This window comes from Mastomys coucha, unplaced genomic scaffold (assembly GCF_008632895.1).
Source record: "Mastomys coucha isolate ucsf_1 unplaced genomic scaffold, UCSF_Mcou_1 pScaffold20, whole genome shotgun sequence".
Taxonomy (NCBI): domain Eukaryota; kingdom Metazoa; phylum Chordata; class Mammalia; order Rodentia; family Muridae; genus Mastomys; species Mastomys coucha.
The window spans coordinates 94030296-94057170 of NW_022196903.1; the positions used below are offsets into that span (position 1 = coordinate 94030296).

A 26875-nucleotide genomic window follows, 5' to 3' on the forward strand; every position below is an offset into this window, starting at 1 on the left:
CAGGAATATGGTGGGGGTATTAAGACAAATCATTAAAATCTTAACTTGTAAGTATTGTCCACCCAACAAATTGAAGTCCCTAGCTTTTTAGGCACTAAGGGGTTTTATTCTGAAGGATCATGAAAAGAGAGTGAGTAGGTTACAAGAGATCAGTGAGCTCTGAGTAGGTCTTGATGATAATATTCAAAATGCAAAGTAAGCTTTCTGATTACATCCCTCCCCCAACAAGTGCTTTTTTTTCCATAATGAGGTTGGCCTCAAACTACTCAGAGAGATCTGCCTGTCTCTGCCTCACAAGTGCTGGAATTGGAAGTGTGTTCCACTATTCTCGGCTTCAACCAAAATTTTTTTTGCAAAAGAACTCACCTTCCTCAGCTCCTATCGAATGACAACCCCACCGCCACCCCAACCATTAATAAGGTTTTTGGTGAAATTGCACCAACTCTCTCAAAGACTTTGGAAAATAAGTTGCAACACACAAACTGTAATAACTTGACTGGGTGGGAAGCCCAAGCTTCCATTCTCTAGGTCAATTACTAGATCCTGTCTGGAGTTCCAAAGATGCACATAAGGACAAGCAACTCAGAGCATAAACAAAGCTTCATGCAGAAGTAAAAATGAATCCAGTTGGTATTGTGAAAGTATCTTTAGGGGAGGTTAATTCAATGGAATTCTAATAAATAAACACAATTTACAAATTTTCTAAGGCTTAGCTTAAGGTTGGTAAATTATAACCTGATCTACTAGCCATTCCTAGTAGTATTTGGATGAGATGAAAAACTTTAAAGCACATGTGTTTTGAAGAATGTTGTGATTATTTTATCAAAGTGAATAAATTAGGTTTGGGGAAGTGCGAATGCAGATCCCTGCAGAGGCCAGAAGAGAGACATGAGATCCCCCAGGAGTGGGAGTTATAGACAGTTGGAATCCACCAGATGTGGATGCAGGGAGCCAAACTCTAGTCTGCCCTCTGAACTACTTTTAGATTCCCACAGCTTTGGTTGCAACCAATATTTGACCCCAGAACCTTCTTGCTTTTTACTTGTTTTCCCAATCAATATCAAAATTCTATCATATTGCCTTTTATTTCTGTCGAAATAACTGGGGGAGAAGGAAGTTAAGGACAGTACTGACCTAAAGAATAGTTTGGTTTTCTCTTTTCCCAGTCAAGAGATACCACACCAAAAGGTGCCAAGATAGTAGAGCCTGGTGATATACCCCAAGCATTCTGGAAGCTGAGGGCGATGAGTTCAAGACTAACCTCAGTTATGTATACTTGGGTTGCCTAGTGAGACTCTTGTTTCAAAAACTTAACCAAATGGATGTTCCTTTATGATGACATGAGAGTGAAGACCAGTGACTTCAAAACTGAAGACTGCTTCAAAAACCTTAAGCTTTTGCAGTCCCAGCTCTCACTCAAGCAAATGGCCAATGGACAGAGTGCACACACAAACAAACCCAACAAAACAAAAAAGGCCTTGTCTAAATTGAGGGAATGAGTGGATGCTAAGAGACCAACAGATTGTAGACACACAACTTTGTATAACAGCTATCAAGGAAGGAGCCCATTCCCAGTGCGTTTTCTACAAGGGAAATTCTGATCCCCTCAGCTGATGAATGACCCTATATTTTCCAATTGGAAAAAACATGGATGTAGAAGTGATGTGGAAGGTAGACATACAGAAGGAAATAGAAGGAGAAAAGGGGTATAAAGACAGGCATAAAGCCAGTGGGTTTCCAGGCAACCAGACCCAGATTCTGATGAAGATGAGGACTGGCATCTTCCCACCTACTTCCCTTGTGGAGAAAAACAAGGAGTTGCCCCAAGATTTTCCTTATGGAGAGGAATCAAGACCTCAATCATAGTCTAGACCACAAATCCCATCCAGCCCCAGAAACCCCTTTCCTTCCTAATATTGGCAGCAAGTTAGCAGGGAGACAACACTTTCATAAAGGCCAGGGGCTAGAAAGATAACAGCAAATATTGCACTGTCAGTGGAGAAGTCCACAGAACATGTGGGGGCATGTGGGGGGGGCAAGATTGTTGTGGGTGACATGTAGGAGAAGGGTTGGTCTCAGGAAAAGATTCAAACCCATTAACTGAAATACTTGTGTGTCAGTTTGGAAGTTGAAACCAAAAAGAATGTAAAAATAAGGCAAATGTTGGGAAATGTATATCTGAGATTCCTGGTACCCTCTGATCATCAGGATAGGTATTTTTACAATTTGAGAGTTGAATCAGCAATTAAAGCTGTTGTTGGCCAGAACGGCAGTTATTTTGGTGGACAGGTGATTTTTACAAATTAGATAAATTCAGGGTCTTGGATCTTTTAGAACAAATTTTAGTTCTGAAGTCACCTCCATGATCCTTACATGACCTGCAAACTGAGCGATGAAATCTGTGTCAGCCTCAATGGCTATTGGATGGACTTCTAAGATATGCTGAGTCTTGGTTTTTTGTTTTGTTTGTTTGTTTGTTTGTTTTTGTTTTTAAATGCAGGATAATAAAAGTTCCAAATATCTTGTCTAGTTAGTAGTAACTACCTTTTTTGGTTTTTTTGGTTTTTTGTTTTTGTTTTTGTTTTTTGGTCTTTCAAGACAGGGTTTCTGTGTAGCCCTGGCTGTCCTCGAACTCAGAAATCCACCTGCCTCTGCCTCCCAAGTGCTGGGATTGATTATAATAAAGGCGCACGCCACCACCGCCCAGCAGTAACTACCTTTATATCACAGTTCCAGGGTATTATCATATAGCATCATTAAAGAACAATGCCAGAAGTAAGAAATTGTCTGCTTGCTAGAGTGGCTGGGCACAGTGATATGCTTTCCTAACAGTGGTTTTAAAGTCACGGTCACTTGGTACTAAGAAGTCTGTCTGCCCTTCCCCACCTCCCCAACACACACAGATGAAGCATTTCTAGGGCATTTCTAGGGCTAAAAGTCTATCCCCGATGCTCCAAGTACAGTTTTCTACACCATGACCCACTCTCCTATTAACACTTCTGATTCTCTGACTGAGATGCTGATGATTTTAACATGTGGCACAAGTTGGCCAGTCAAACACAGGAAACAAGCTTACCTCAAAAGGACAGACTAAGTACAATTCGATTTACTTCTATCCTAAAATAGTTACTCCTAAAAATAAATCTGAAGTTAAAATCTTGTCCAGGCCAGATCTGATGGTGCACAACTGAAATCGAAGTGCTTGTGTGGCTGTGGCAGGAGAATATGAAGCCCCCTGCCTGGTTCATTATAAGAGAAGTTGAGCCGGGCGGTGGTGGCGCACGCCTTTAATCCCAGCACTTGGGAGGCAGAGGCAGGTGGATTTCTGAGTTCGAGGCCAGCCTGGTCTACAAAGTGAGTTCCAGGACAGCCAGGCTACTCAGAGAAACCCTGTCTCGAAAAACCAAAAAAAAAAAAAAAAAAAAAAAAAAAAAAGAGAAGTTGTCCAACACTTGGGAAAGGCATATGAACTTTGAGTTCTAACCAATGATATACATAGTGGGATCCTGTCTCAAAAACAGAAACAAGCAAGCAAACAAAAAATCCAAAATATTACATTGTAGTTTCCTTTAGCTTTAGTTTTGTTTTCCAACGTGTTAGATACAATCAGAAATAATCGTTTCACAAGTTTTCAAGTAACCTTTACTATGACATACTGTTTTGATTTGTATTACTTATTTTATTATGCCTAACTTAAAAATTAAACTTCATCCTAACTATGTATATTTACAACGAAATGGGAGTTTGTTATGGTGTGGGTGCTTTTTTTTTCTTTTGGGGGTGGAGGGGGCTTGAACATATCCCTTAAAGATAAGAAGGTATTAAATTTTGAACTTGACTTTGTTAGCCCCCCAACTGATTTAAAACAGGTAACATTGTTACTGCTGAGCCTAAGATTCCAGGAATGTGCCTGAAGTTATTAAGTTCATCAACTATCAAAGAGGCTGTTATTAAACAAACACCTCAGTCAAACACTCTTCCAAATGCGATTCAGTTGCTTCTGCTGTGCTGGACCCACTCATATAGAAACAGGAGGTAAACACAAGAATTACTGGAGAGAAACAGAATCTACAGAGATCTTCCCATCCTTGGAACACCTCTATTCACTGAGCTATGTGTTAAGCAAGCAGAAGGAAAGAGGAATGCTGTATCACAAATTAAATCTGCTATTCTTAACTTGGCTGAGAGAGGTCTCTCCTGGAAACCTCAACATACAGTATACCAACTATTAACTTAGACAAGAACTAAACAGAAGGTGTGATTTGTGGATCCCATGTTGTTCAGGCTGGGTCCAGCAATCACCCATTTCATAAAACAATCAAGAACAGGATGACTAAGACTGTGTGTAAGAGGGATGCAGCCATATCACAAAAAAGCCTTATGGACAGGCTTTCGTGGTGAGCTACTGAGATTGTACCTAACAGCCATCAAGTGTCCAAGGTCTTCAGCAGAACAATACTTTCTCCAGCCCCTACCAAGCCTTCAAAAGACACTGTTAGAACTTCACCAGGAGTAAGCCACTCCCAGTTCCCTTACTAAAAAAAAAGTACTTATCTTGCAATTACTGACATTAATTAACAGAATACAGACACACAACTAATATACAAAAACACATCTATCATCTCCCAGATGAACAATAACTTTGTGATGGATGCTGTGGAGAGAGAATACCTAACTTATAGATTATGATTAAATCTACTCTAGAGAGAATAATGGTATATCTGAGAAAACCCAGACGTGAATCCAAATAATCATGTCTCTATGTTCTAAGAAATGTGTTCAGCAATTCACTGCTATGAGTATTACACTTCATTTACACAAACCTGAATGATCTGAGTACTATTACAAACTTACTGTACAGTGGTGGCGGTATTAGCCTAATACAAAGTAACTCAGCATTAAATTCAGCAGAAATGTCACAATCAAGGTGTACTAAACAGACATGTGCGGCTGCTGTTGATATAACACAGTACACTGCTTCACAGTGAATATGTATAAGCTTACATGAAAACAATAAAAAGTATGTAAAGCAAGTAAGATGTGTTGGCACATACCCATAATAGCAATGCCCCAGAGACAGTGATAGGAGAATGAGGAGGTTGAAACTAGCCTTAGACCACCTAGCAACTTCATCAAGGCTGCATAGAGAAACCCAGTCATTCACTGGATGCTTTTCCAGACTGATCACACCTCAGTCATTCATTATCAAGAAGGTTGAATCCAGGTGCGAACACCATACTTTTACATCACCAGAAATACAAGATTGCTTACACTAGTTTTACCATACACAGTGCTTTATATTTCCACTGTGGTAGCTAGGATGTTACCAGGTGAAAGAAGACTGTTTCAGTTCCTTGATAATATCATGGGATCACCACTGAATAATTGCCCTGTAACTGACCAAAATGTCATAACACTTGACTTAGTAACCTAACTCCAGTTCATGGTCTCTACACAAATATTCAATTAAAATATGTCAGTATTAGTTACTTCTTTAGATCGGGGATCAGGAAGCCTTTTTTCTGTAGTGAACCAGGCAAATTCTCAAATATAGTAATGACACAAAAATCAAGACTTAGGAGACAGCTGCCACTAAATGTAAAAGCCACTCCTGAATTCTTCGGTGCTACACAGGCTGTAGGCTGTGGTTTGTCTGCTAGAATCTAGAGAATCTCTCCTATTAAGGCAAATCCCAAACTTTCCCATTGCTTGCATTTCAAAAGTTGTCTTACAAGCAAATCTTAATTTAAAAACAAAACAAAACCCAGCAATAAAACTAAGTAGAATCACTACTTTTGTGGAGAAAAGGCTTGCCATTCATTCCAAGGTTAATATTTGTTATATACCCAGCAGAGCCATGTAGAACAAAGGCACAATTTTATCAAAGAGAAAAAAAGCCAATCTGTTTCAATCAGTGTATTAGAGGCAGGGAAGTCTGAATGTTTCCGCACACACGCATGCTCCCAACTTAAAAACGTAATCCCTAAGGTAACTGTCAGGGCAGAAGCCCTCATGAAGGTGAGGTCTCCATCTTAGGACAATTCCAAAAAGCCAGTGAAATATTTTCTAAAGGAAACGCCAGTCTTCCTTTACTTAATTTGCCTTAAGACAGGATTGTGTCTGTCTCTAAAATTACAGATCCATTAATCTCAGCAGAACTTTTCCCCCAATAAAAGTTCCCCATTAAATGTCTTTTCTCAAGTGAAAGTATCATTATAGGCACTTGAAATCAGTCTGGTGGGCCAATCAATGACCCTGCATACCCCCACAGGAAAAATAACAGGATCAAGCTACATCAGCCACAAATGGAGAGGCAGGCGCTCACTGTGAAATCAGATCACCAAGCTCCCTACAAAGTCTCTTGCTCTGTGGTTAAGGACATTTAGGGAAAACCTGAGGCAGGCAGGATTCAATATTTAAAAATCATAACCAGGATGGAGAAATGGCTCAGTAGGCATTTGTCACTAAGCCTGATCTGAGTTTGATCCCTGGGGTCTACATGGTGTAAGGAAAAAACGGATTCTGCAAGTTGTTCTCTGATTTCAAAACATAAACAATGGCACAAGGCCCTACATAAAGTGAATAAAATATAATAAAAGTCATTACTGGAAAGACAATGGGACAGGGTTGGTACAGGGTGGGAAATTTCAGCACAACAGCTAAGATCCTTGAGGGAAAAAAAGATTTAATCTCTCTACATGCTTGTAACACTCTGGGTTGCCTAAAGAAAACAAGCCACTTTGATGTAAGTGATGGAAGAAGTGTATCTTTTAAGGAGCCATTTTTAGTCAATTTGGGGAACCCAATAATAAAGGAATAGAAGATCTGAGGCCTAGATAACAGGAACTAGATATGGTGGTAGTAGATGTTAAACTATGTCCAACTATATCATGTTCCCATAGAGGGTGAAGAGCAGAGAGCTGCAAGAGAAACTTCCACTTTTATGGTTTGGATAGGTACCATTGACATATAACTAAATCTTGTCCTCAAAATTCTCAATCACAGGCCATTTAATGCTGCACAGCACGACCAGGCAAACACTGCTACAGATATCCAGCTTAGACGATGCTTTCTGGAACTTACCCTCTAAAACATGCTTAGGTTTCCTGCAAGGCATTCAAAAAACAAACAAACAAACCACTGTATTTAATTCCCCACAAGTTAGAAATACAGACAATTAATGGGCAAAAGACCCAACTATCTTCTCTCGTGTTTACTAGAATGCTTTATATGCTGTGAGATTATCCATGTTTTGGTTTTCCCTTTCTGCTAAAAAATATTCAGTCCACTTTCATATTATACGACAACAAAATATTCTAAGGCCTTTTTGGGAGGTCTTGCCTTTTTGGAAGGAGTGCAAGCAAAATCTTGCTCTGGACTCCAGGTTGGCCTTGAATTCACAATCTACCTGTCTCAACCTCCAGGACACTGGCTTTAAAGGAGTGTGTGATGCCATGCCCATAACGAATTTGTCAAAGTTCTTGATTTTAGTGATTTTAATCTTTAGATATAGTGCCCTTGCTCTAAATCCTTAAGATTAGCTAACTTCCTTTAATGTTCACTTATTTGACTTTCTTAATAGTGCTCAGATAAGTAGAAACATACTACAAAAGACTAGAGACAATCCTGAGACTCATCTGCTATTAACAGCAACATCAGACAAGTGATCTGCCAAGCAATTTAGAATTTTAAAGGTTTAGATGATCTCTGCCTCTTAAAAACAAGTAACTGAGGAAAAGCTTAGCTATTCTACTCATGTCAATAAAATGGCTACAGTAAGTATTAGCGATCATTTGCTTTGCTAACAACTGCTCTAAATTAACACTTTTCATAAATACTGGTTATTTCCTCTCCACCATGTTTCCCATTTAGTCTGCCATTTAGACTGTAGGATTTTCAACTAAGCCTAAATGCCCGAGTGTCATATTCATCTAATGTCATTCTTCCACAAGCAGGAAAGGCACAGTTGGGGGGAGTCACACAGGTTTGACTACTGTCCCTTTTGTGTCCAGTCCAACCCCAAACATGGTAGCCAAGTCTCCTTCCCACTGCCACCTCTAACTCCACACAGCTGGACAGCTCCTGATCAAGGCTCTCGGTATCTTAGCTCTTGCACTTAAGTGGTTCTGCACATGAATTTGTAGAATTTCTGTCCTGTTAGTGTTCTTTCCATGATTTATCCATTCATTCAATGTTCAGTGTTATTCAACCACCATGCAGATGCGGGAAATACAATGGCAGGTGAAAACAGGCACATCAGGGTATTTTAAGTAGAAAAATAGAGTGGAAGTTTAGCATTTCGATAGATACCAATCCAGAGAATATTCAAAGAAAAGCTGTCTGAGGAAGAAACATAGCCCTGTAGGAGGGAAGATTTATCATCTATCGCTGCTCAACAAGAAGACAGGGTAGCTGAATGCAGGGCCTAGATACACAGGATGAGAAATGACAGGCAGAGAGGCTGATTTTCACTGACATTTAAGGATTATGCACTCATCTACGTGAGCCCCCTATACTAACACTATAGATGGGCACTTAAAATTTCCCTTTCTGGGAATGTAATGTTTAATAGCCATGATTAACCAGCACAATTTCTTTACCGTCCCCCACCCCCAAATGTGGCTTGGTAGGGCAACCCCACTAGATCATGAGTGATTCCCAATTATGCTTTCCCTTCCAGATCTGTGAGATGCAGTACTAAACACTGCATTTCCTCAGTTGGGTTTTTCTTCTTCTCTCTCCCCTCCCCCTCCCCCCTCTCTCTCTTTTAAGAAATAAGGAGTCCTTACAAGATCATCTGCCCTCAGCAACAGATACTGATTTAAGGTTTGAAGACCCTTGGAAGTTTTTTTGTAAGTAGTTCTCACTCAGAAGACTAACAGGGAGCCAGGAACTTCTGCAGCAAAGCCTGGTAGGAAACCAAGTCTCAGAAAACAGCCTACTGTTTCTCACACCCTTCCTAAAACACCCCACATTCTCACATTCTTCACTGCTGAGAAACCACACTTAACTTTCTTCAGACCCTTTCAAACAGTAAAACTGTGCCTGCCCTGTTGGGTTAGGAAAAGCTACCCAAAAAGTAAGCAGCCAAGAACATGTCTACTCAGTGGATAGGGGCACAAAAATCGAGCAAGGTGGTAGGCCAAACAAGAATGACTTCTGATACAGAAGCTCTGAACAGAAAAAGATCACTGAATCTATATTTGCTTGCTGTGTCCTACCTAGGCAAAACAAAACACTCTTGAGAATGTATTAGAAAAGTATGGCAAAGTCACAAGAAGTTAAGAGGCAGAAGTGCATTCATTTCAAAGTTAAGGGCTTTGAGTCAAAAGTGCTCAAGGAATGGGGTCAGTGGTTAAGTGCACTGGATTCTCGTCCAGATTCTCAGCACTACAAGCTTGCTCACAATGCTCTAAAATCCAGCTCCAGGAGATCTGAAGACCTCTTGGCCTCTTCAGGCACCGGGCATACACACACGGTTTACAGATATACATGCAAACAAAACATCCATGTATATCAGTAAATATTTTTAGAACATTCTTGTAATTACTGTAATGGAAGTTTCACCTGCCCCACAAGCAAGAGTTCAAATTTCACACAAACCACATAAAAATGCTGGGTATGGTGGTATGTACCTGGCAAACAATGACAAGATGGAAAAAAAGAGAAAGCTTACTGGCCCACTAGTGCCCTGGCATACCTGGTAAAGTTCTAAACCAATGGAGGCTGTCTTTCAAACAAACAGTAACTAAGGAAGAAAGCCACTCCAGGTTGTCCTCTGATCTCCCAAATACCTGACCACACATGGGAATATATACCTATACACACAGGAATAATCATCTACCCATAAACATCCTCCCACAACACTGTCTCTGTCTCAACCACCCTTAAACATTCACATCCCCCACCCGACATGAGTCTATTTATCAGCTCTCTCAAGACCCATTTGGAATGGGTTTTGTCCCCATAGGGACTGACCACCCACAATTAAGTATTAGAACAGGTAACAAAATGTTTCTGGGGGAATAAGCAGTGTTCTTTCAGCTAGTGAGCCTATCAACTTATGGCTTAGTGCTTTTACAAACAGCTAGGAAACAGTGAAAACCTTTCATCACTTTCTTCTTAAAGGCCAGGGGGAGAAACAAATGTGCTACTTTCCATAATATGTATGATATATAGACTGTACATCATTTATTGCAAATACACTGGTTGATGCAAGTATTCTTAGGTATCATTCTTAAGTACATATGTGACATCTGGATCAAGACTCTCTCATACAAGAGGCAAGAGGATTTGAGTTCGAGGCCAGCCTGATATACAGAGTGAGTTCCAGGACCGCCAGAGCTACAGAGAAACCCTGGCTCGAGAGAAAAAGAGGAAAAAAAGAAGAAAAAGATTCCTTCATACAAAATCAAAAATGTTTAAATCCTTTTTATAGAGGACACAGAATTCTATATAATCCATACATACTCCCCTCTTTCAAAATCATCTCCAAATTATTTGTTATATTGCATTGTTTAGGAAGGGTGGGACCACACAGAGAGAAAAGGCAGATACACACACACTTGTTATCACTATGCTGCCTGCTACAAATGTACAGAATAAAAGCACAAAGTCAAGCCAAGTGGTGGTGGTGGCGGCGCACACCTTTAATCCCAGCACTTGGGAGGCAGAGGCAGGTGGATTTCTGAGTTCGAGGCCAGCCTGGTCTACAGAGTGAGTTCCAGGACAGCCAAGGCTACACAGAGAAACCCTGTCTGGAAAAAACCAAAAAATCAAAGTCCAACTCTAGTATTGTTAAGTGTAAACTTTCTATTTAACTGATTTTTGGTCTTTTTATAAAAACAGTATTATTCAAGATCTATTTTGGAATTTGCTAGTTGTTATGGTTTGAATATGAAGTATCTCCTTGACTCATGGTAGACTTGTTCCCGGGATGGTGGTGATTGCATCATGGGATTCTAGTCTCAAAGTATTGAGTTAAATTCATGTTAAGTTCATGGCCTTATCCTGTGACACACATGTGTCTCCCCCAAAAATAAATGTTTTAAATTAAAAAGAAAAAAAGCATAACTATTTATCAAGTAAGTATTAAAGCATGCTTATGTACACTTCTCCTTTGGAAAAACTGAGTGGGACTCAGTCCACGTGAGCTACCATGACAAAATACCTGAGACTGAGTATCTTTTTTTTTTTTTTTTTTTTTGGTTTTTCGAGACAGGGTTTCTCTCTGTAGCCTCGGCTGTCCTGGTACTCACTCTGTAGACCAGGCTGGCCTCGAACTCGGAAATCCGCCTGCCTCCGCCTCCCAAGTGCTAGGATTAAAGGCGTGCGCCACCACCGCCCGGCGTGAGACTGAGTATCTTATAAACAGAATTTATCTCGGTTATTTCTGGAGGTTCAAGCCCCCATAATAAAAAATTAGCAGATCTGCTGTCTGATGAAAGTTCATTTCTCAAAGACAATGTGTTCTGCATGCCCTCATACTGGGAAAGAAGGAAAAAGAAAATAAAGAAAAAGGACATGAAGTCCCACTGAGAGTATTCTCAAGTCTTCATTCTTAACAACATACTGGAGACTAGACAGCAACATTTGGATTTTGAGGGACATAAACACTCACAGCATGGCTAGCAACAGTAATGACTTTTGCTCTTCAAATTACACCAAGAAGACCTTGAAAAAAAAATCAAATAGACATATGTCCAAAATACAGAAGGAACATTTTACGGCTCAATAAAAATCCTAATCCTTAAATGAGCTAAAACCCTAAATAGAAACTTGACCAAGGGCTACAAGGGGGCAGCAAGCTCAAGATGCTAATCATTAGTCATTCAAGAAACAAAAATTCAAACCACAAGGTTTCACAATATACCCACTCAAAGAACTACAATATCAAAGACAATACACCAAGTCCTACTGAAGAAAAGAAAACTGGAACCCTGATATGTTGGTAGCAGAAATGTAAAAATAGCAGTACTTCAGAGTTTGTAAACAATTAAGCGTCTTTAAAGTCTGCTACCTACCCATAGGTATCTACTATTAAAGAAATCTAAAAACATATACCCATGGCCCTACTGTTTACAGAATTATTCATAAAAGCAGTAAAATTAGAGTTAATCTCAAATTTATCTACTTGTGAACACAGAAAATATAGTTTATCCAGGTAACAATTACAAAGCAGTAAAAGAAATGAAATGTACTATTGATATGACATAACAAAAGAAACAACCCTCAGCAATATGTTAAGCAAACACTGCTTGTTTGATTCCATTGGGTATTTCAGTTTAGAGTAAGAAGTCAACAGCTGCTCTGAACCAAGAGGATGGACTGCCATCAGGCACAAGGGAACTTTTGGGGGTGATGTTTTAGAACAAGAGGTCTAAAGTGAAGACTACAGACAAGTAAATCACTAAAAATAGAGCTGGTTAACACACAATTTACATACATGAACTATAAGTTAAAAAATCTGTTAAGTGGAAATTGTAGCATCTCAATCTTCTAGAATAATTTAACACAAAAAACAATTTTCAAATATTCTTGAAATTCTCTCATTCTCTACTTGTATACAAGAAGTTACATTTTCAGCACACAAATTACAGATAGGATTAAAGGACGTTTCACAAAATAGTTGTTTCTTGTGTAAGCCATAATGTTTAGAACATTCACAGATCATGCATATTTCAGTCTTTTAGTAAGGTACATGAAAATGGTATTTAAAAACTCATGCGCTGGTGACCAGTTAAGATGGCTCAGCAGATAACTTGTTTCAAAAGCCTGATGGCCTGAGTTTGATTCTGAGAACCCACATAGTGGTATAGAGACAATGGACTCCAGTTATTTGTGGCCTCCACAGGAGAGCCATGGCATGCACATGTACCCCTTTACGACAATAAAAAAGAACAAGCCTTTCCTTTTTCTGCTCAAAGAAGCTGCACTGCAACTTTCTTTAGCATGCTGTCTGAGTTCAACCCCCAACAAGTCTTATACCAGAATGGCACCACATTTGCCTTGGCCAAAAATCTGTCTCCAAAAATGGTTGGTGATGTTATCACCAAGGTAACCAATGACTAGAAAAGGTCTGAGGAGTACAGTGAATTTGACCATGGAACTGCCAACACTGTACAGGTCTTTAGCTAGAGAACTTCTGAAATTAAGGGAGATCCTGGGTAATCGATTAGTGGAAGTTAACAAGTTTTTTCAATAGAAAGCCATCTAAAATCACACACACACACACACACACACACACACACACACACACACACACACACAGTCCAGTAAAAAGAATTCTTATGACTAGACTTTGTAGCAAGACAGCCTATACACTGCAATACAGAGGCACACACCATGTGAGGACTATACACAAAATCAGGAAACAAAATCATGCCAATTGTGCAAGACTAACAAACACTAAGAAAAACAGTATGAGACTTTTCTACACTAGTTCTCACAAATGTAGTTCAAGATAAAGATGTTTTTCCCCATTATGAAGACAGATCAGTGCACTGCACCCATATCTCTATGGAATACCAACAGGTAGTATATAGTATGAGGCTGAATTAAGTTTCAAGTGTTGCAACAAATTAATCTTATGAACAGAAAAATTGTTCCTGAATACAAATAGACCAAAAATGTGCTGAAAATCAATCATTAGATTCCTAACCATGGGGGTGTGTGGGGTGTGGATTCAATACCAGCAAATTCTCACAAGCAGAATTCTCTCAAATAATCTCTGTAGGTAATTTACAATTGACATAGGACAAAAAGAATCTCAGGAACTTACTGTCCATATAGAAACTTTCAAGACATTTTGAATTCTAGGTTTACAAAGTTCTGGTAATTAACTGAACTTAAAACCTTGAATGACAGACATTTACCAAAGGGGTTATGACAAGATAATATGAACATCCACTTTTAGTTGTTTGTTGGTAGTACAATTTCAGCTCGATCCTTTATTTCCAACCAATGGTTTGTTTAAAGTTCAGTCCCCTTGAGCCTGGTGACCAGTCAGCCAGAACACTTTCAAAAGCATTTTAACTATGAATCCTAAAAGAAACCCTGCCTACCTAATAAAGTATGGTGGCGTACATTTATACATCCAGTATTTGGGAGACTGAAGCACGAGAAAGTTCACAAGTTCAAGACCAGCCTGGGCTTGTTCTGTGGCTTCTGTTCTCTCCAGTAAACTATTGCTATCCAGCATATCAGCACACCCGTGAAAAACTAGTGACATATCCACATAAAAAAGCTCATTCAATGGGCTGAAAAGATGGTTCAAGGGTTAAGAGCATTCATTGATTGCTCTTCCAAGAGGATTCAATCCCCAGCACCTACATGGCAGCTCACAACTGTCTGTAACTCCAGGTCCAGGAGATGTGACACCGTCACACAGATATACTTGCAGGCAAAACACCAATGCAAATAAAACTAAAAAATAAACACATTTTAAAAAAAAACTTGGGGCTGGCAAGATGGCTCAGCAGGTAAGAGCACTGACTGCTCTTCCAAAGGTCCTGAGTTCGGATCCCAGCAACCACTTGGTGGCTCACAACCATCCACTGGATGCCCTCTTCTGGTGTGTCTGAAGACAGCTGCAGTAAATTACTGCTGGAGGGAGCGGGGGGCTGGAGCCAGTAGGGCAAGCAGAGGTCCTGAGTTCAGCAGGAGCCACACACATGATGTACATGGCCGTCTCGCGGCCATCTGTACAGCTACAGTGTACTCATACACATAAAAATGAAATAAATCTTAAAAAAAAAATAGAAAGAAAAACCAACTCCTTTCAGGACAGCAAAATGACTACGTGGATTAAGCTATTTGCTGCCAAGCTTGATGATGAGCTTGAATCCTAGGACCCAAACAGTAGCAAAAGAACTAAGTCTATCAGCTTGTACTCTGACCCTCATATGCACAGTGACAAGCATGTACAAGTATGCATATGCACATACAAATAAAAAACCTAAAATTAAATAAACTCTTGCCTTGCACTTCTATATGACCTTCTGAGAGCCTTGTGTAAACCAGTTACATCAAACACAAAGTCTGCAAGGTAAGGAATGGGTGTCCCCATTTTATTAGGCAATCTGTTTTCTGATATGAAAATATATAAACAAGCAGATAAGCTTCAAAAAGATGAAGACATGTAGACCATTTCTATTCTGTCAAAATGCTCGGGTGGTCCACAATTATCTACAAAGAAAGTCATCAAGTAACATGACCAATATGGAAGTAGACTACAAACAAATCCTTACAAAGGCAAAGGAACCACTACTGGATGGGCTTCAGAGGGTAATTAAAAAAAAAAATCATAGTACATACTTTCTACTGGAGGAAATTAGAAGGCAGAAAAGAGAAAGTTATGTCAAGAGAAACAGTTCACACCTGTAAGTAAGTCCCTCATATCAAATACCTGTCAAGGTAAGTGCTGTTCAAGATGAGCAAGCAAAAACAATCACAGGCCTGCTAAAATAACATGGAAGCACTAGAAATCTGCTAATTGGGAATCTTTCTCAGGAGTGATCATAACTGTGAGAAGTGGAAACCAAGAGAATGTCCTTAGTTGTTATGAAATAAATGGTTCCAAAAGACAGGGAAAACAGAAAATAAGGAAATAAGGCACATCACTTCATTTCTGCCAGTCCAAAGGATAAAACATTCTGAGCATGGAAGCAGCTGCACTTCAGAGTCCAGAGCAATTCTTCCAGTTGTGCTCCTAATGATTGGTTTACCTTGTAGGGTTACTTCACAGGGAGGCAGAGAAGTCTTATCTAGATGCAATTCTATTCAGTTCCTCCATCACCTTAAGTGAGACAGTCCTTTATCTCACTGTTCCTTGCATCTAACAGCTCATAGTTCCTTGCATATAACAGCTAGATAAACAATCTCTATAGCTTTTTTTAAAAGAGATTTTTCAAGAAGCAGCAGCAGTCAAAGGTTAACTGTCTTAGATATTGTTGCATGCACCTTATAAAAGAAAGCATTTAGTCAGAGGCTTGCTTTATAAGGGACAGAGGACTACAAATAAATAGTCTATGACCATCACAGTAGGGAGCATGGTAGCAGGAACAGGAGCTAATAGCCTTACATCATGATCTCCAAGCTGAGGGCAGGGAGTGGTGGTGGCATGTTTTTGAAAGTTCAAAGTCCATTGTGACACACCTTCCCCAACAAGGCCATACCTCCTAATCCTTCCTGAACAGTCCACATTTGGGAACATTCAACTATGTAGGCCTCTTGGCCGTTCCTTTGCTTACATGGTGTAAGAGAACTTGACTGACACTTAAGTTTCAGGTAAAAAAGTAAAATGCTAAATAAACACTGAGATCAAGAAAACTATATACCAAGGCCCATCATAATCAACTGCTGAAATGAAATTTAAAAATCCAGCTGAGCTTAGTGGTGTATGACTTTGATCTCAGCACAAGGGAGGAAGAGGTAGGAAGATCTATCTGTGAGTTCAAAGTCAAGCTGGTCTACATAGTGAGGATTAGGACAACTAGAGCTACATATTGAGACCTGGTCTTAAAAAAACAAAAAGGTGATAGGGGATGGGAGGAAGAGCAGGAATAAATTACTAAGGCCAACTTCCGTAACAGGACAATGGAGCAATTGAAAATACTTAACAAGGACAGGAAATTAGAAGCTCCATAGACTATTATGAATATAAGACAGTACAGAAACTTTAGAGGAGACAATTAGGGTAGTTTCTTCAGAGTTTAAGCAATTTAATTTCTGGTTATGTGCCCAAGAAACATGAAAGCATATCTCCATACAAAACTGTGTATATAAATGTTAACTGTAGCATCATTCTTAAGTCAAGTTACAAAGGGTAACTTACAAAAGGGTATTATCTAATGAATGGATAAAGAGAACAGTCTTATTATATATATACAGTATCATTTAGTCAGGTACAGAAATGAAGCACTAAAGAGACATGTATGAGATGTGAACTGTATAATAATACTGCCAAAAGTGTCTGTCTGTCTTTCTTTAAAAAAAGAAAGAAAGAAAGAAAATAAGCCCAGAGACAAAGCCAGCAGTCGAGAGAACACTTGCTGTGCTGGGCGGTAGTAGTACAAGCCTTTAATCCCAGGAAGCAGAGGCAGACGCGTCTCGGAGTTCAAGGGCAGCCTGGTTTGTAGAGCAAGTTCTAGGGCAGCTGGAACACAGAAACCCCATCTTGAAAAAGCAAAAACATCCTGAGTTCAATTCCCAGGAACCACATAATGATGGTTCACAAATATCTGTAATGGGGTCCAATGCCCTCTTCTGGTGTTATTGACACCATACTCATATACATAAACATAAAATAAAAATAAGATTAAACAACAACGACAAAAACCCCAACCATACAAAAAAGAATAGTTCTGCTCCTAGTACCCCTGGCAGTTCACAACTGTCTGTTATCTCCAGTTCCAAGGGATGTGGTAGCCTCAGAAGACTGCACACATGTGGTACACATAAACTTCATACAAGCATGCACACATAATATAAATAAAACTTTAAAAAATAGCATTAGTCACTACCAGACCTATCTGGTAAGGAGTATAAGGAAACCTCTCAGCATAAAGCTCAGCAAAGAAATGGAAAAAACTGGACACATTAAATGTGGGAAAATTACTTATTTTGTTAAATACTGGAAATATTTTCTAAAATAACTGACCAGTCTTAGCAAACTTTAAAAGCCTGTTCTTGGTGATTAAAGAAACAAATGCATGAAACGAGAGCACTAGGCTAAGAGAATGAAGGAGTACTGAACTATAAAACCTTCAAGTACAGTATCACTTGAAGACTGAGAAAAAACATACTAATAAGTTAACAACCAACAGTAAGAGTGGCAGCTAGAAAAGTTAACAAGTTAACAAGAGGGAGAGGAAAGTGTGGTGGGGAAGACATACCAGCACTGAAACACACACCCACTGACACACAGTATGACAACTAGGTATAGCAGACCATGCCTGTAATCCCAGCACCAGGAAGGCAAAGACAGACGGAGTTCAAGACCAACCTAAATACATGAAAAGATAAACTATGTCCATGGATTAGAACAGTGAACTGCCGGCTTTCTTCCATTCTGTGCATATATATTCAAAGTCCTAGTATGTCCAAGGACTTGGAGGGCTGATTCTAAAATTTATAATGGAATTACAAAGGGTGAAACACAGTCAAATAAACTGAGAATAAACCAAATTAACTGAAAATGAACCAAGACAGAAGGGTCACATTTCTTCAAGAGGTTATAAAGCTACATGAATTAAAACTACAGAATCAATAAAGATAGACCAATCAATGAAACCACAAAAAATCATTCAAAAGAAATTAATTATGTAAACAGGTATTTTTACTATTTATCATCTTTAAAATCTCAAGCTTAATTAAATTAGGCATGATGAATCACATTGTGAGCCTAGCATTCAGGAGGCCAGATTGGGCTACACAGTGAGTTGTACATCAGCATAGACTATTGTGTGAGACAGGAGCGAGGAACGAATAAGAAATTAATCAACAAATTACAATAAAATCACAAAATCAAAGTCTACTTGCTTAACACAATTTGGAGATGCATACTAAAAACACTACAAATAAACCATATTTTTGTACAGCAAAATATTTTCTCACTTGCTAAATATTTTTAAATGTATTTTCATTCTTGATTAATTTGGTTGGCAACAGATTCTAACATTTTTCAGCCGTCAATTTATTGTCAAACCATTACCCTCCCCCCAATTCCCGCTCAACACACCCCATAGACTATAGCACCCATTTTTTCAGAATATCTATCTACACTGCAAAGTGTTTGTGGAAGCATAAACTCAGTGATAGCTGAAGAGGTCATTCCTGTCTAGCAACACTAGAGGTTCATGTATTTGGGGGTCACTATGGAACTTACCATATTCAAATGGTTTTCAAAGCACAAGAAAATGAAAAGCAAACAAATACAACCAGCCTTTTAAGTTTACTCAAAACATTAACTATTGGGATTGACATGAAAGTACATGTCTGTAATCCCAGCACTAGGGAAAAATATGGGGCAGGGAGGTAAGTTAAGACCAGCCTATTAGTTTGACCATTGGTAACGTGTATATTTTTAAAATCAGCCAATCTTTTTACCAAACCACCACAATTCATTGGGAGAATTGTCATTTCCACTCATGAAACAGTAGGCCAAATAATTCTGAAAGCATTAATGAACAACTTAGAGACTTCATTTATAAAACAGTGCCAAAGAGCTGAAAAGAAAGACCTAGAATTTCCCCAGTTGGCCAAAAATGCTAGTACCTGGTTCAAGAGCTCTAATTTCTCCTGAAAAACCCCTTACAACTACAGCCATTCAGAGTGCTACTCAACTACAAAAATCTGAAGGAAAGTACAGATTAGAAGTTTCTGTTGAATTTAACCTACCTTTACAATCACCCTAAACCATTTTCAGAATGCAAACGACGCACCCTGAGGGCTTCAATCCTAAATACATAGAAACAAATGAAGGAAAAAACAAATACAAAATAATTTCATGTTCTGCTGGAGACCTAATACAAACACTGCTTTAACGATCAGACAAGAATCAAGGATGGTTTCCCTGAAGGATTATTATCATTAGCTGGACCTTGTATCAGAAGCTGGAGTTTAACAGATAGGGATAAAAGGATAAAGTTTTTAGACAATTATCCAACTGGGCTAAGGATGCCCCTCAGTGATGGAGTCTGCCCTGAACCACAAAGTATATGTGGCTGGGCAAGAAACATAGTGGTATAAAGAATATGTTTAATCAACACTGATTAGTGTGGCTACGAAATGCATACCAAGAGCAAGAGAGCCTTGCAGATAGAAAAACATCAATCAATTGTTGGGTAGACAAATTACATGCTCTCTATATATCTGAGTTGATCTCCAAGAGACTAGAATTGATACAGGTACAGAGATTCTTGCAAAATACACTGAAATAAAAAAAAAATGGAGTGAAGAATAGCATTAAGGCAGTAAAGTATTGGAAAAACAAAATGAGAGTTTAGAATATTGACTGTCATAGTAGAACCATATGCTTCTGTATACCACTGCCTTGTAAGGATTAAATGAGAAAAATGCATGAAATCAACTTAACTCCTACTATACATTAAATCCCCATTAAAAGTTGGATCTTATCAGCACTGGGTGGACTACAAGGTCATTAGTGAAGCTTTAAAAACAAAAACAAGGTCACACCAAGCTACCCAGCTCTGGGATGGCTTGCTAGTCTTGCTGATAAGGACAAGCAGTGCCTCCACACAGAGCATCTAGTACAGTCAATATACATCTGATGTTCAATACATGCTCAGAGACTTCCCAATGTAGATGGCCTCTGTCAGAAGAACTATGCTACAGGCTGTTTCCTTATTTTAATTAGCACAATAAAACAAAGGTATAAATATGTGCCATCCTAGGGCTGCAGTCCATCAAATACTTTAAAACACGCTTGTCTTCTGCACTGGGTATTCTGGAGTGATTCCAAGTTTTCCGACTTTCTTCTTTTTGATTTTCTGGGGCCTTTGCTTTGTTATTTGAGATAAGGTCTGTATGTAGCCCTGGGCATTCTGGTACTATGTAGACTGGGCTTGGTCTTAGAACATAGATTGCTCAGCCTCTGCCTCCCAAGTGCTGGGATTAAAGGCATGCACCCGCTACCTTCAAGAAGGTCAGATACTCAAATACCATTGTCTCCACCCTCACTTTCCTCAGTCTTCACTGGGCTTACAAAAAATTAGGGTATGTAAACGAAGAGTTTAGTTTTGTTAAAAAAATGTTCATATCAGATAAAATTCCTTCATGCAGAGATACCAAGATAATAAGATGTACTTACATATCACTGGATGTTAGCACATTATAAGCAAATCCATTTTCCTTACAAATTTCTAAACAAAATTTGGCATTTTAAGAAAGTTTAAATCCTGTCTCAGAAAACAACAATAAATCAGAAAAGAGTCACACAAGATCCTACGGGTGCAAACTCAGGATCCCTTCAAAAAGAGAAACTCTAAAAACAACCCCCCAAACCCATTAGGAAGGGTATATTCAAAGTTTTTAATAAGGGGAAGGGAGGAGCAAATCAATGCCAAAATTTCATGACTAGGAACCAGGGAAATCAGTAGCAGTGAGCTCTTCATAGATGATGTGATGGATGCTATGTTTAAGGAAGGTTCACAGTTAATCTGTATCTAGAATAAAAGAAGTAGACAAGAAAGGAGGCATTTGCCAACAACCCAAAAAACTGATTCTTTACTGACATATACTATATCCTAAAATAACTAAGGACAAGCTGAATATCACCTGACTGGACACGGGAGTCAGTGCACACAGTGAAGCAGAACTGAACTAACAGGGTCCAGAACTTATATCCACCTGATTCTGCCAGGCAACAAGTACTTCCCACTGTACCACTTACCTACAGAGGTATCACAACTCAATGTTTCTTGCTGGTGATTTTAATAATATCATGCAAAGTTCTTTCAAAAAATTGTGTGATTTTCTAAGTCAAGCAATGAACAACCCTTTTGATTTCAGAAAATACTATGCACTCTGTCAAGATTTAAAGGTGATTATTCTCGAGGAGTCAGGATAAAAAGGAAGGATAAGAAACACAAAGAAAACAAAACAGGAATAAATAAAATGAATCTCTTAATCTATACAGTGTTAACCATTACAGGCTCTGTGACTAGGCTTTTTTCCAGAATTCTGAATAAGCATTATAATATTGCTCTGCTCTCTTCAAATTGAAATAGCCCTAGAAAAGAATGGAATGTTGTGAAGATGCAGAGTAAATAAGTTTACACCTTGTACACACTATCCATTCAGTTTCATCACCTTTCCTATTCTACTGAACAGGAAATCCAGTTAACAGCTACCTCCCAAAACTGCTTCGAATATTAACATTAGGGTAAAGGACATAAAAACTAATATGCAAAGTATAGAGCACTATTTGAATAGCTGATTCAGAATATCATGACTAATTAATTAATGGACTATGTTCAGGGGCCTGCAACAGTAGTTATACATTCAGTCAAATCACAATTTACATTTTTCTTTTTAAAAAAAGAACTGCATGTTCCACCTACATGTTTGACTATGCACCACATACATGCCTGGTCCATGGAAGTCAGAAGAGGGTTTCTGACCCACTGGAACTGGAGTTACAGGTGGTTATGAGTTTCCATGTGAGTTGAAACTGCATCTTCTGCAAAAGCAGTCTTTTCTCCTAACCACCAAGCCATCTCTCCTGCCTCTTACAGATCCTATCCTAAGCATTTTCTAGACTCATTTACAGACTCACAGAAAATTGCGACAAGTATACTGTGGCCCTGTGTAATCATTACCTTTCAGTTTCTATGTAATGCATACCCTTAATTATAACAGTGTCAGAACCAAATACCACTAGCATAGACATATTTAAGGAGTTCAAAATGATTTAATTTTTTTAAAAGATTTTTGACTCTTGAAATAAGAGACATAAGGTATATAATGTGTAAATGAACAAATCACTCTAAGAATTTAAACTTTTTTTGTTTGTTTTTGTTTTCGGGACAGGAGTTTCTCTGTGTAACCCTGACTGTCCTTGAACTCAGAAACCCACCTGCCTCTGCCAAGTGCTGGGATTAAAGGCATGCGCCGCCACTGCCCAGCTGAAACTGTGTAGCTCAGGCTGGCCTCAAACTGGTGATCCTCCCTGCCTCTGCCTCCTTCAGCAAATCCTCCCTCATGCGCCACAACTGACCAATTTAAACTTTTAAAATAGCAATTCTTTGTGTTGGGGCTGGAAGGTGGCTCAGTGGTTAAGAGCACTGACCCCAGCAACCACATGGCAGCTCACCACCATCAGTAAGTAATGAGATCTGATGCCCTCTTCTGGGGTGTCTGAAGACAGCTATAAGTGTACTTACATATAGTAAATAAACCTTAAAAAATAAAAATAGATAAATAAACAAATCAATTCTTTGTGCTGAGAAATAAGTCCTTCCCTTTTTATATTTTGAGTAACTAATAATCGTGTCACAGCATATACACCCCACACTTTATTTGTGGATGTTATCATGCCTCTCAATCCCAATTACCATGTTACTTAATACAGGTTCACACTCACATGACATCTTTTGATGTCATTGTATAACACATGACATCAAAAGATCTTCCACAGTATAGTCAGGCAGTGGTGGCTTAGATCTTCCTTGAATGCCAGCTCTAGAGACAAAAGGCAGATATCTGTACTGTATCTAATCTTTAACTTAAAAATTAGGTTCCTCGAGCCACCACTGAGTGGTCCTGAGCTGCTGCAGACATCTGAACAGAGGGAAAGGTGGAAGGAAAATAAAAGTTCCTAAAAGCTGAAAAAAAATTAGGTTCCTCAATTGTTAAAGAGTTCATACTGCTTTTGTAGAGGACCAGAGTTTGGCTCATGGCACCCACAAAATGAGCAGCACATGACAAGGTACCAGAGGATCCAATGCCCTCTTCTGGTTTTGTGGGTACCCGTACTCATATATATATTATTTTTTTCTTTTTAATTTAAAATGTTTAAAACTTATTAGTTGTGACCCAAAATAAAATAAAAAGGTAAAAGGCCAATAGTGCTGGCACACACCTTTACTCCCAGCACTCAGGAGGCAGAAGCAGGTAAAGATCTCAAGGCCAGCCTGGCTTGGAAAAACATACAAGTACAAACTGAGTTAATTTGAATTTCATTTTTTAAAAAAGGCTCAATAAATTCTGGCTTTAGATTAAGAAAGTCCTGACAATTTCAATGGCCTAAATATCTTTCTGTCATTCTGTACTATGCATTTGTGGAGCAGCATTCTCAGGATTTTGATTATAAAACCAACTAATGATTCTGAAAAACACCAAAAATGCTTTATGCGTCACATATCCAATATTAAGCTAAGATATATAAAACTAAGTACATCTACCTGGTTAGAGCAAATTAGCTTTTGTCTCTAATAAATGGTAAAAAAAAAAAGTCAATGTACAAAAATTAAGGTAAACTTATATTATCCTCAAGTATTTGATTTCTTTTTTTTAAGATTTGTTTTATGTATATGAGTACACTGTAGCTATACAGATGGTTGTAAGCCTTCGTGTGGTTGTTGGGAATTGAATTTTAGGATCTCTGCTCGTTCCTGTCAACTCCGCTCGCTCAGGCCCAAAGATTTATTTATAACAACAACAACATCATCATCATCATCATCCATAAGTACACTGTCGTAGTCAACAACATCATCGTCATCCATAAGTACACTGTAGCTATCTTTAGACATGCCAGAAGAGGGCGTCAGACCTCATTACTGGTGGTTGTGAGCAAATATGTGGTTGCTGAGATTTGAACTCAGGACCTTTGGAAGAGCAGTCAGTGCTTTTACCTGCTGAGCCACCTCCTATTTGATTTCTATGCCTAGTTTAGATGCCTCCGTGCTCTAAGGTCCGAAGTAATAAAAGCTGACACTGCCTGAGAACCCACTGAAAAGTTCTGGATCCTACTTCACAATTGCTTAATGAATACTCTTGGGATTAAGATCCAGCAATGTGTTTAAACAAATCTCACAGGTGTGTCCACAGGCTAAGGTGTGAGAACCATATACAAATTCAGAATACACACTCAAGTTTCCTTGCACACAAATCTGTTCAGTGGAAGATGTACGGTATTGATAAAAAATTCAGAATCTTAGTTCTTCTAGAATATAATCTACAACAAAACAGATTTTCACTTTACTCTTACAAATAAGGAATTTGTAAACATAAATGTTCACAAAACTTTTTCTTAAATGCATCCAAAGTGTGGTATATCAAGGCTTTGAAATCTTTCATAAGCTTACCTCCACATTCCCATATGCTGCTACCACCTATCCCACTTTGTCACTCTTAACCAAACCTCATATTACTATGTAGCATAGGGAAAGATGTACTCAAGTATTTGTGGTCCAGTAACTAAATTCCTCAAAAACATTTCAGCTGGTAACAATGAGAAGTGGTTCTATTTTTGTTTAGTCTCTAAATAGGTTCTAGAGCTTTTCCCCCTTTTTAGACACAGGGTTTCTTTGTGAAGCTCTTGACTGTCCTGGAACTAAGATCAGCCTGCCTCTGCCTCCCATGCACTGGAATTAAAGACATGCACCACCACTGCCTGGTTAGTTTATCAATCTTTACTGACATTTTCTTTACTCATACAGTAAAAACTAATGGGCTGTGGAAGTGGCTCAGCTGTGATCAACACTAAATGCTCTTCCTAAGGCCCTAAGTTTGATTCTCTTAATGATTGGCCAAACATATTACCACATGTTAGACAGCAATGACTCAGGAATTGGTCAAAACATCTGAATATTGCAGTCACGTCAGTCTAAATGGCATAAATGGCACCCTTCTCAAAGGCTTATAGACCACTAAAGGGTTCTGGATTTGGGGGCTTAAAGTAGCTTGAGTCAAGAGTCTGACTTCTTGCCATATTCTTTTCTTTCAGTACCTGTTTTCATAAAACAGGGTTTTCATAAAAGAGCTAGCAAACCTCACACCCCACATGCACCATCTGAGCTGTTCTTAGAAAGCAGTCACCAAGTTTGTTCTCTCTATGACTAATCACATTTTAAGATTCATCATGCTAAGGAAACTAGCATTCCCTTAATCTCGTGTCTTTCCAAAGGCCACTACATTTTTTTAACTCTATCCTTCATGCTCTTTAATTGTATACAAAATTACATTAAATTTTAACTCAGATGCTTTTTTACATATTCCTGTATACCTTCCACTGTTTTTCTTTCCTTTTTGTCCAACCACAGGTATTGTAAATTGGCTAAGAGGAAAAGAGAAAGCACTGTCTAACCCTGCTTAAAATTTTCACCTGTTTACCTTATGATTCCCACTCTCAATTTCTGAATAACACTATAGCATATCCACAACTGCCATAATTTACTGGGTTCATTTTTGCCGCCAGTGTCAATCACTGCATGAAATGAAAATATACCTAAATAAATGAAGTGAATGTGTCAAGAATTCAACAGAAAACAATTAGTCCACATTACTGAACACAGTAGTAAACAAAAGGTACAAAGATGAGACTATCCACCCTATGTAGGAGGTGTAACATCAAGTTAAAAACACATTACAATGGCAGAACTGGCAGAGGGTTTCTCTGACCAACTGTAAGCTTCATTAGGTGCCAGTTTACAAACAAGCAATCTGCCTCTTTAAAATTGGTTTAATCCCATACAATCAAACCCCTTGATTCATTTCCAGACTTCCCAAAGACTTTTGGCCACTAAAACCACCACCTGGGCTACTAAGTTTATACTTATGACAGTCGATATTCAATATTCAAGTGTGCCACAAAGCACCACAACTCAAAAAGCACCCCAGGAATATTTTAAATGCACTTCTTCCTGCCTCCAAGACTTTAATCTTACATTTAAGTCCCAGTATTTGTCTAAAAAACAAACCAGAAATAGAGGAATATTACTCTTAGGGGCACACTTTAGGAAAACAATGTTCACCTAACCCAGTAACATTAAACACAAAAGGAAAAGCCCTCATATATGAAAGAACATTTACAAGAACTCAAAACTCAAGCTGGATGGAGGTGTTGCTCTATCTAGCACAGATTAGGTAATGGCTTTTGAACCCTAACAGCCAGAAGAACTATATATTTCTCTAAGTCCTTATTTACTATATACAACACACATCTGTGAACTCCTAGACATGTCAGGATGTATTATAATAAACACAGAAAAACAAAACTATAGAAAAACAAAACAAACAAACAAACCCACCTTATCCTCCAACAAGATGAAAAAAAAGAGGCACACTGACAATCAAATAAAAACACAGCTGATATATAATGAAAAGGGAGCAGAGATGGCACACATCTTTAATC

General features: G+C 38.7%; 1 protein-coding gene across 1 annotated transcript in view; it reads right to left on the reverse strand.

Annotated features, from left to right (window-relative positions):
* Window positions 1-26875, reverse strand: part of Rybp (RING1 and YY1 binding protein) — a 53009-nt gene that overhangs the window by 16406 nt on the left and 9728 nt on the right. The window lies entirely within an intron of this gene.